The 10,478-nt window shown below is 34.1% G+C and overlaps 1 pseudogene; it reads left to right on the top strand.

The window, feature by feature from the left end:
• The first annotated feature begins 8,988 nt into the window (after positions 1-8,988).
• On the top strand, positions 8,989-9,911 carry LOC148604531 (uncharacterized; annotated as a pseudogene).
• Positions 9,912-10,478: the final 567 nt, after the last annotated feature.

Here is a 10,478-nt window from a genome sequence, read left to right as displayed (position 1 = left end):
ATTTCTGGAATCCTTCTGGAATCCCTGTTAACGGAGGAACAACCGGCCAACCATACTTATAAGGTAATACTATAATACTTTCCTTTATGAAAAGGGCACAATACACTCATCCGCAAATAAATACCTAACGAAAATAATAATTTGAAATATGCATATAATGAAGAATAAGTCTTTGAGAAAGTCAGAAAAAATGGGAAAAGTTTGAAACATGAAAGTAAAAAACTTGAAGATCCGACAATATAGTTTCGTTCCAAGAAATCTTCTCTATTTGAAAGGAAAATTTTGATTGCTACATTACTGCGTAGTTGGTACTTTTTCAATAGAACGTTAGAAAACTGAGGTATTTGAGAGCGTTCCGTAACCTTGAAATGTTCATTTGCAGTGCATTTTAATGACATTTCAATTAATTTTAATATGCTAAAAAATGTCTTTCTTTTTGATTCTGGTGGTACAAATGACCAAATTACAGTGTCTAAATGGTTGGTTCATGCATGACATTTTTCACACACACACACACTGTTTGATCACTACATAGAGACTGGTACTTACATGTAACCATAAACCTATGATGTACCATAATTTACGAAAAATTTTGCCGAAGTAATTCATGAGAAATTGCAAGTACTCTCCTGTTTTCACATGCCTGGCTACTATACAAACCCTTTTTAATGTGTCATATTTGTTAATAGAACTACACATCAAAAAAAGTACATGCAATTTATTTTGTATAATATGATAGCTACTTTTAAAGACCACATATGTATAAATGATATCTTTTTCAAAGTTAGAAAGAAACGGAGACAAACCTTTTAGCGTTTTCATTGGAAAACAATATTATGATAGAAATGCAGATCGGAAACTTGAAACATAGTCTAATTGACGATCTGGCTCTTGGGTCACTATAAGAACTCCGTATCATCTTCCTATGGATCATAGCTGCTGTACAAATGTAGGTCATGGTTTCGCTCGAAGCGTCTTTAAACGAATTAATACAGTAGTTTTGAAAATACCCAATATATATACCCGAAGCGAATTTAGCTCACTTAGGTTACACCAAAGACCTAATTGGAAATCAAAACAGATTAATTCGGAGACGTCAAAAACAATAGTTTAAGTAACAGAAAAAAATAAATGCTGTTGATTCGTAAAAAAAATCACCCGCCCTTCGAGCTCGTGGGTTCTTTTTTACGAATCAACGACATTTCATTGTATGTCTATTACATAATACAGGGTACCAAGTTATAGCAGTAATCAAGGGAATGCGTTGCAAGGACAAAGACCAGACATGGAAAACAGACATACACAACAAAGAACATAAAGTAACTAAAATCATACATACAAATTAATAAAAAGCAAATGAGCAACTCGGACTCCACTAAAAACTGGGAGCATTGACCAGGTGCACCGATAGGGTAAGCGTCCTCTGCTTTTCTAGAAACACCCACCGAGTTGCTCATAAAAAAGTCAAGTCCGGGGTAGACGAAAGAGGCAAGGAAAACTATGGCACCTTGAACAAATCAGTTTTCATGGCGCAGATGGATACAACGTAGCGATCCACGAGTTCATGATGACGACCATTAAACTTCTGTAGTAATGTCTTCAATCTTGTAGCAACATAACCTTGTTCCAGAAGTTTATTTGTTAGAATGTAGCGCGACACAAAAATTCTGCGTAGTTTCAGCAAGCTCTGGCATAAAGTATGATATGTGATATGAAAACTCCATATGCAGGTGCTGAAGGGATGCTGCCACAGATGAAAGGAAAGTTGACAATTCGGAATGAAAAGTCATCACGTTTGTCGTAAAGTTTGGTCAATAGTTTTACTTTACTGTCGATTTCTAGGTGTAGGTCAAGATATGAGGCCGACCTCACTGTGTCTGTAGTATTCTTTATCTCAAGTTCTTGGGGGTAGATGCGTTTTTGTAAAAAGTTCTAAGTCGGTAAAGTGAAAGCAACACTTCCAGTTTTTGAGTATAAACGTCGTATGTTATTAGCACTGTTTGTAGATCATTGATGATACTTTTTACCAATTTTATTAAGAATATCTTTCAGTTTGTGGCACTAATTATTTATACAATAGTTAAAGTCAATCTCCAACGCAAGTTTCATGGTCATGTGTCGTCAAATTGTATGAGTCTGCTATAATAACGTATCATATTAACCCATCGTCGATATTGGCTCGGAATCCAACCCACTTCGCTGTGCAATGTTTGCAAAAGTGTAAATCGATGGACCCCAGGAAATAACGGATATCTCGGTTCTGTAAATTATCTATTGACTGAACAGTTTTGTAGCCCAATACACCTAACGTGTAATCTAAAATAGGTACATGTACTACACAAGACGAAAATACCGTTTTGTATGAAAAGACGCCAAAGTCTTCGTCGTTGGGTACTTTCGAAATCATGCATCTGAAGACCCTAGGGCTACCAGTACTTGTTTCTAACAATATTCGGTGAAATTTAAATAGAAATGTAAAACCACTCCAAAATATTTGTATTTGTCTACTAGTTCTAGTCTATTCCCACAATTCAAAATACATTCACAGTGCCTTTTCTTCTTTGTTTTCTACGTGTGTACGCTTTTGATATGTTTGTATTTATTACTACCCTCCAACGTATCATTCGTGAACTTTACAGAGCATGCGTTGCAGATCATTTTCAGATTTGGCTCTCAAGACAATGTCATCCGCATATAAAAGGATGCACAATCACTTTTGTTGTAGATCAAAGCAGAGATGCATGTTGACTTCTTTTACAAAGTTATTTACAAACACAGAGAAAAGTGTAGGGGGCATTGTAAGCAATCACCCTGTTGTTTCACACCAGACTTACAAAAGAACCATGGAAGGTAGTTTGCGTTGGTACGGACACATGTTACTTCGGCAAATGCTTTTCTCTGAATTATACACTTTACGATCGATCCTATTTAGCATGAGTGTGAACAGCATCATTTGCTGATCTACGAAAGCTGTAAAATGTATAAAGGTTCCTCTACATCATTCTCTAGAGTATGTTTATGTTGCTTACTAAGCTCATAATTTTTGCTATCAATATCGTCACTGCTATCTCCATTACATAGATTCTCAAAATCATGTCGCCATATTTCTAGTACGTAATCCTCTTCAGTTCTAATGAAGCGTTTAATCATAGACTTCTATCGGAATCATACTTGATTTTCTCGGACCGTGTAGTTTTATTCTGTCACTATACTATTTCGGATTCGCAGTGTTTTCAATAACAGTAGCTTCTATTCGCTTGCAGGCACATTCAGTTTTTGGGAGAGTTTCATCGAAAGTATCTCTATCTAGCTTCTCAAAATTCACGACGGAGAGCTGACTTCACGTTCTTGTCCTTTACACTCAACATAGCTTTCATTTTCTCTTTGTAGCATGTTCTTCAACATATCAGTTAGAATTTCATTCCAGTAAGGTTTATGGAACTTTAGTTTCTTTCTAGATTTACTACCGTTTTTCGATATTTTGGAGTCTTTTGGCAGAATTCCATTTGTTTTATTACAATCAGCAAAGCTGATCTTCTAACTTGGTTTGTCATGGAATCTGAATTTCGACTTGTTAAGGAATTCTCAATCAGTTCTTGGCCATTTATCGTTTCTTAGCGCTAGATCGTCAGTATCAAAAAATGTATCCTGGAGGGCACCAATGATCTGTTAAAAGTCCTCAAGAAGAGACAGACCGTCGTTCTCACTATTTACATAAAACTATGAAATAAGACTTGCAAAAAAGGTCTGACAGTCTCTACCTTGGCTGGAGCATTCTGGTGATAAATAACAGAAAACAAACACAGAATTCTAGGTCTGGTTTACGACATTACATTTTAATTCCAAGATCACCATCGAACCTTTTTCAATAATAGTTATATTGAAGTATTCTAAGAACCAGGTTTTGACAACAATGCCTACGCCGCCAGGAGATTAGATGCATTTTTTATTATTTCGTATCTTTTGAAGCTAACCACAAATATCCTTGCCCATACATGTAACGTACGTCACTATTAGCCAGATGATTTCACGAACAGAGACAATGTAACAATTCAAAGCACTTTTTACTTTAATTCTAAGGTTTTTATTATCATTCGTTCAACTGCATACATTAATATGCCTAATATTGTTGAGTCATTGGGACGGTAAAAGTGCAATGCATAGTAACTTTGTTGTGAACTTGATTGTGTGTTTCTTGACAACATGCGTCCGTTTGTATTTACTCGCAATGTACTAGCTCTTACGTAGTATTGCCCGTGTATTCAATTCAATGAGTCTCTTAATATCGGATTTACTGCTTTTTATAAAGACGTTTAAACTGATCTTAAGTATCAACCAAATCGTATTTAGTGCTTCTCTGGATCCTCTCTGACTCAAGATGAACTCACCATAGGTATGCTTTCTTGTGACACTGACTCCGATCTGGACGATGAGATAACATTCTCTCCACCCGATAAACGAATAGTTACCCGATAAATTCTAATATAACTGAAAATATTATTACATGAAGTTTTGCAAAATAACAGACCCAAAAGTCCCTGGACACTTTAGATTAAGGTCATATTTGAAATGACCTTTTATCATTTGTTTTCTTTTTTTTTTCTTTTTTTCTTCTTAATTTTTTTTGTGGGGGGGGGGGGGCTTTTACAGATCGCTTTTTGATTTTTGTGTTGTCCATCATTGAAGACGGTATGGTGTTCTGTCGAAGTTTAGTTGTTCATTATATTGTATTTACATGTAGTAGATGACTATCTCATTTTCAATCATACCATATTTCCTATTTATTTATGAACGCTTAGCAAATTAATTTTACAAACGTACGCAAATTTTGTGTAAATCTGCAATTATCAAATTCGATCAAGTATGTAAATTTTCGTCATGAGAATGAAGCTTTATAGTAAATAGGAAAAGGATGTACGATGCCGTTGGATGCTTTTGAAATTCGCGAAATAGACATAAAAATAATTTCTGATGCTTTAACATTTTTAGAAAATGGCAAACGAACATTCAAAAAAGGATTCTTGCAATTATCGTATAAAAATTTCCATTAAAGAAGTCTAAATGGCTATAATAATTTTATCTTTAAATGTAAACCTGTAGAAACCGTGACTCCTTATAAAATATGCACATACCTTACAATTGGAAGTACAGGAGAGCTAAGTATTGAGGAAACGTTATGCCGGACAAACACTTTCTATTGGAGAGTATCATTAGTATAGGTTAAAGTTACTTACATATATTTATCAGTTTTACAAGCTTTCCCCAAAAAAGCTCTTCTTTACTACCAGAAACTGACCTCATTATATTTTTTTAATTTTTTTTAAAATTTTATTATGTATTTTTTTTTTTGGCTTCACATTTGGTGATGAATGAGCAAGATATATAGCGGTCGTGAAAAGACCCAAAATAAAAGAAGTGAAACTATTCATAAAAGACAAATGTCGATCTAATCAATAGTAAAAAAAACAATGAACATAAAAAAACGACAGGTCCATGGCTTGGAACAGGCACATAAAGTATGTGGTGTTAAATAAACGTGTTAGTGAACGCTCCGCCCACTGCTAACATGGGACAGTGGTGGGAAAGTACAACAATAAAACGAACTATAAAAATCTGCTGAATTCGGATTTAACTACTCAAATCGATACAGAATACAAACAATTTAACACACCTTGTTTACTCAAAAAAATATATCAATAAAAACACGTCCAACAAGATTAAGTGGAAATATATTATAAACCATCTAAGTAAAACAAGGTCTTCATGCAAAGCAATGACGTTTATATGCACATTGACATAATAATGGTATGTGGGATTCGTCAATATTGAACTTAGTAAAAGAACTATTAAACGCCACCAGCATACTAGAATGGAACAGAGTACCTAAGTAAATAACTGATTAATTCAATTGGTCATACAGTTGTCTGTATTTTAAACGACAGGATTTGTTGAAAACATATAATGAATTGTTAAACATTGTTAAACTGATAAACAATTGAAAGGTTTTTCCCTTGAAAACTTCCTCTTTGTAATATAAACGTTAAGATATTTCTTATGATAATTAAAGGCATGCTAATCTTCTACGATAGTTTCTTTTCGCACTTGGTAAGCTTGTCAAATGCAGTTGTCGAGGTATTGTACATTTGATAACCTTTCATTTGATACACGACAAACCAACTTTTTTTAACTTTAGCATTTTGCATTTGTTAACCCCAACTGGGTTCTTTTTCCGTATAACAAAATTAATATTTGTGATGTACACATCATGACTTTTAATTTGATATGCGACTACCTAACTGTATAAAATACTTCAGTTTTTTTCACTCATTAATCTCACTTAACCCATTTTTTTATTTTGGTGGGGGAGGAAAACATCGATATTTCAAATGTGCACTTTAAGAATTTTTTCATTTGATATGCGACAACCTTACTCTCTAAGAACATAAAATTTTTGCACTTAATGACCCTACTCTTCAGACATATATGATATATCGGGGTTGAAAATTTATTTTTTGAATATGGCTCATTTAGGCCTTCAAAATTATATATCACACGACTCCCTTCAACAAAATTGAAAAAAAATGGTGCAATATCAACTCTGTAAATAGGTATTGATGAAATATACAAACCCATTGTGAAATATGAAGTTTTCAAGTTGTTGTAGTATCGTTGTTTTTGTTTTTATTTTGGTCCTTGGTATTTTGTCAAACCAATTTACTAAAGCAGATCTTTCATTCTATGTAATGATCATTAGTGTATCTAGCGTGGGTTTTGAAATATATAGCCCCGCTTTTAAAAAACTCAAATTTCAATAGTTACAAGGCAAGATATCTCCAATCTGAAAACTATATGATAACATACAGAACATACGCAACATAATGACAAATAAATGGGCAATTCCAGAGCTATGATACAATAACAAACTCCAGAACCGGAAGTCGTAGAGATATACAACTACCGCCATACACCATATGATCACTTGACCTTGAAGAAAAACTTACAAGATCATGGTTATACAAGCATATCAAGGTCACAAGCCTGATTCTTTGAAACATTTAAATTGTCATAACTGTTGAACAGACGGTCGGATCGTTGTAATGGCTCAAAATGTAGAGCTCATCGAGGGGGTTGGTTCATACGCTACCTGTATGCACTATTCTCCTATCGTTTTCTTAAAATAAAGGCCTGGCGTTTGCATGGGAAAGGCTTTCTAGCACTCTGTGACCTTGACCTTTGATGCAAATGAATGATCACATGGATACAAGATCCGTGTCTCTACAACTTCCGGTATTCAAAATATAAATTTTCAGAACTTTAGTATGATGTTTCAAGGGATATAACTCTCGTGAGGTTTAAAAACAAAATACGTTTGTGTTTATTCATTACGTCATCTACTTGTGTACATGAAACCGTTTTCAGATTGATTCTATCTATTATGTTTTCAAGATATGATCGATTGAAAGAAATTGTCTTAAAGATGATAATGAAATCCTTGGCAGGGTCATATCCAAAGAAAAAAAAAACAAACTCCCCCCGGAAGTTAAATGGTCGATCCCTAAATAGTAGCTGAGAAAAATGTTAAGGAAATTTTCGTCATTTACCATAAATATTAAAATATATTCTAAGTAGGCAAACAGAAAGTAGACAAGCGTCCAACATAATTCCAATCCAACGATATAGGACAAAAAACAAAAAACTGCACACCAAATTTCAAGACCTTGTGGTAATGTAGTTACTTTAAAAAATGTTACAAAAATTTTCGTCATTTTACAATAAAAAGTAAAAAAAAATACGTTGAGTTGGCAAACAATGCATAGAACATAGAACATACTTTATTGCCAATTAAGGGCCCACAGGGGGCTACATGAGTATAGTATACATACAAAGAGGAAAAGAGCATTGATTCGTTAGAAAAGTATAATTACATAATACAGTTTCATGTATTATATACATTGCTGCAAATAAATTTTCTAACTGCGCTAAGTATTTTCTGGTTTTCAGAAGTAAATAAGATAAATAAATTTTTGTTCATTATCCAAAAATTTGAAATTTGAATGCATGTTAGTTGACATATCGGACATTTCCTAGGTGTGGGGATTTTCGGCATGACAGTCCTTCTCTGTTAGTTTGTTATCGATGATCCAGTCTTTTTTTTTCTTTTTTTTGTGGGGTGGGGGGTGGGGTGGGGGGTTAGAGGATGAGATCGGTAACGAATGTCCTTTTAATTTTCTTCTCCACCCAATAAAAAGGGTGGAAAATAAAATTGTAAATTTTATATCATTCAATATGTTTCTAAAAATAATGGGTAGGGGGTTAACACATGAAAAGGGGGAGAGGTCCGGACTTTGGCCTTGTCTTTGGGTACAGGTGTTTTAACACTTAAAAGAAGGAAGGTTTACCCGCGGACTTCGGGTGCAGGCGTTTTTACAGATAAAAAGGGGAGATGTTTACTAATCACATTCTAGATATATGAAAATGTCATTTCGTGTTTGTTTGTGATTGATGATCCAGTCGTTTGTTTTTTCCTTTTTTTTAATTTTTTTTCGGGGGGGGGGGGGGGGGGGGGGGAGGACGGGAGGCGGGAAAGGGAAGCCGGGTTGAACACCCTTTAATTTTCTGGATGTCCTGCTCCATCCAGTTAACAGATGCTTAAATTACTCAAAACAATGGGTAGGGGTTTACCAATCATGCCAGTTTACACATAAAAAGGGGGAGGGGTCCATACTTCGGGCGCTGATGTTTGTACATAGAAGGGGAAGGTTTATTTCGAAAAGATCTACGCCTTCCCATGTCTGCACAGTTTTGCACCTCAGGAGAATGGTGGATGTTGTTTAATTAAGAAAAACAATGAACGTACAATACATGTGTAACACACGTACACATGATCCGGACAGTACTTCGATTCAGCATGCGCGAAAGCGTATTAAAACACACGGACCAATCATTTTATAACGGTCTCCGAATCGGGATGGATATTTTCATAAATACCCCAGAGAACAAGCTATGAAAGCGTTGTACTCGGTGATTAGAAAATGCAGATTTAATCATTTATCAATAAGATGTCAACTTGATATGTTTGACAAGGCAATTTCTCCTATATTATTGTATGGAAGTGAAATATGGGGCTTTGAAAATATAAATATAATTGAAAAAATACAGTTGTACTTTTGCAAACACATTTTAAGACTAAAACAGTCAACTCCTAATTATATGGTATACGGAGAGCTTGGTCAATATCCACGTTCTATTAAGATCAAGTTGAGGATGGTAGATTTTTGGATTCTGTTAAATAACAGTGAGAATAAGATATCGTCTATTCTTTGTAGATTACTCTATATATATTATATGAATTACGGGTATGAAAACAATTGGGTTTGTTATATTAAAAGTATTTTTGGTAATTGTGGAATGAGCAATATCTGGCAAAATACACAACTGTATGCAAAAGAATGGATAATTGAGTCACTTAAGCCAAAATTAAAGGATCAATTTTTACAAGAGTGGTTATCAGATATTAATAACTCATCTAAATCATTATGTTACAAAATTTACAGACTGAATTTAAGTTTGAAAATTATCTTATATTACCATTTAATTTCCTATTCATATTAAGTAAATTTCGATGTGGAAATCATCGACTAACTGTGGAGGTGGGCAGATGGCAGACTATTCCACGTGAAGGGAGATCCTGTCACCTGTGTGGCTCCACTGATATAGGCGATGAGTTCCACTTCATTATGTCATGTGGTGCTTTTAAAAATGAGCGTCGTAAATATTTGTCTACAGATTATCTTACTCGTATTAATATTTTAAATTTTTGTCGTATCATGTCATCAGAAAACATTGTTGAGCTTGAAAAATTATGTAAATTAATCAAATGTATTTCTTCGAAACTAGCACCTCCTGGTTAACATATCATATTGTATGTATTGTATGTATTTCCACACATGCAGCAGTTACTGCATATATTATATTATTTTGTTATCTTCTCTATAACTATGATCAGTTTATGAGAATCTATCTATCTATCTATCTATCTATCTATCTATCTACATTTATACCTCATATCACAAATACATTCGACCATGTATGGTTTCAGAGTAGTTGCGGCTCAAAGAAATCGAACCGCGATCAAGTACTTTGGATATTCGATGTTCGATATTCGACATTCAAACTTTTCAATATCAAACTGAATATCAAACGGTAAAATTGATATTCGTTTGATATTCGTTTCTGGCAACTTTTAAGAATGTCAACACTAAATGAATATCAAATGAATATCAAACATGATTTTTTTTGTTTTTCGATATTCGTTTGACATTCGTTTCCGGTTTATATATTGAATATAGAACGAATTTGAATATCAAACTGAGTATCAAACTGGATTGTTTTGCTATTCGATATTCGTTTGACATTCGTTTCCGGTTTATATGTTGAATATAGAACGAATTTGAATATCAAACTGGAGGTGTACAACC

The sequence above is a fragment of the Perna viridis genome, chromosome 10 (assembly GCF_037379345.1).
Source record: "Perna viridis isolate PV_CMFRI_1.1 ecotype Kerala chromosome 10, ASM3737934v1, whole genome shotgun sequence".
NCBI lineage: Eukaryota > Metazoa > Mollusca > Bivalvia > Mytilida > Mytilidae > Perna > Perna viridis.
The sequence above is the reverse complement of the archived record's forward strand: the minus strand, read 5'-3'. Positions and strand labels throughout refer to the sequence as shown.